The sequence below is a fragment of the Chiloscyllium plagiosum genome, chromosome 33, assembly GCF_004010195.1.
Source record: "Chiloscyllium plagiosum isolate BGI_BamShark_2017 chromosome 33, ASM401019v2, whole genome shotgun sequence".
NCBI classification, from domain to species: Eukaryota; Metazoa; Chordata; class Chondrichthyes; order Orectolobiformes; family Hemiscylliidae; genus Chiloscyllium; species Chiloscyllium plagiosum.
In genome coordinates, this window is record NC_057742.1 from 15,968,486 (window position 1) to 15,969,965 (window position 1,480).

The following is a 1,480-nucleotide window of genomic DNA, read 5'->3' on the forward strand; positions in this document are numbered from 1 at the left end:
TGTTGGTCTCTCTCGTGCTCACCCTGCTGTGGGTCTTAAACGTGGTCACTCTGCTGTGGGTCTCATTCGTGATCACTCTGCTGTTCGTCTCTCTCGTGTACACTCTGCATTGAGTCCCACTCGTGCTCACTCTGCTGTGGGGCTCACTTGTGCTCACTCTGCTGTGGGTCTCTCTCGTGCTCACTCTGCTGTGGGTCTCACTCGTGCCCACTCTGTTGTTGGTCTCTCTCGTGCTCACCCTGCTGTGGGTCTTAAACGTGGTCACTCTGCTGTGGGTCTCATTCGTGATCACTCTGCTGTTCGTCTCTCTCGTGTACACTCTGCATTGAGTCCCACTCGTGCTCACTCTGCTGTGGGGCTCACTTATGCTCCCTCTGTTTTGGGTCTCTCTTGTGCTCACTCTGCTATGGGTCTCTCTCGTGCTCACTCTGCTGTGGGTCTCTCTAATGCTCACTTTGCTGTGGGTCTCACTCGTGTTCAGTCTGATGTGTGTCTCTCTCGTGCTCACTCTGCTATGGGTCTCTCTCGTGTTCCCTCTGCTGTGGGTCTCACTCGTGTTGACTCTGCTGTGAATCTCACTCGTGCTCACTCTGCTGTGGATCTCACTCGTGCTCATTGTGCTGTGGGTCTCACTCGTGCTCACTCCGCTGTGGGGCTTAAACGTCGTCACTCTGCTGTGGGTCTCACTCGTGCTCACTCTGCTGTGGGTCTCCCTCATGCTCACTCTGCTGTGGGTCTCACTCGTGCTCACTCTGCTGTTGGTCTCTCTCGTGTACACTCTGCATTGAGACCCACTCGTGCTCACTCTGCTGTGGGGATCACTTATGCTCCCTCTGTTTTGGGTCTCTCACGTGCTCACTCTGCTGTGGGTCTCGCTCGTACTCACTCTGCTGTGGGTCTTAAACGTGGTCACTCTGCTGTGGGTCTCACTCGTGCTCAGTCTGCTGTGTGTCTCCCTCGTGCGCACTCTGCTGTGGGTCTTAAACGTGGTCACTCTGCTGTGGGTCTCACTCGTGCTCACTCTGCTGTGGGTCTCCCTCATGCTCACTCTGCTGTGGGTCTCACTCGTGCTCACTCTGCTGTGGGTCTCACTCGTGCTCACTCTGCTGTGGGTCTCACTCGTGCTCACTCTGCTGTGGGTCTCACTCGTGCTCACTCTGCTGTGGGTCTCACTCGTGCTCACTCTGCTGTGGGTCTCACTCGTGCTCACTCTGCTGTGGGTCTCACTCGTGCTCACTCTGCTGTGTGTCTCCCTCGTGCGCACTCTGCTGTGTGTCTTAAACGTGGTCACTCTGCTGTGGGTCTCACTCGTGCTCACTCTGCTGTTGGTCTCTCTCGTGTACACTCTGCAATGAGTCCCACTCGTGCTCACTCTGCTGTGGGTCTCACTCGTGCTCACTCTGCTGTGGGTCTCACTTGTGCTCACTTTGCTGTGGCTCTCGTGCTCACTCTGCTGTGGGTCTCACTCGTGCTCACTCTG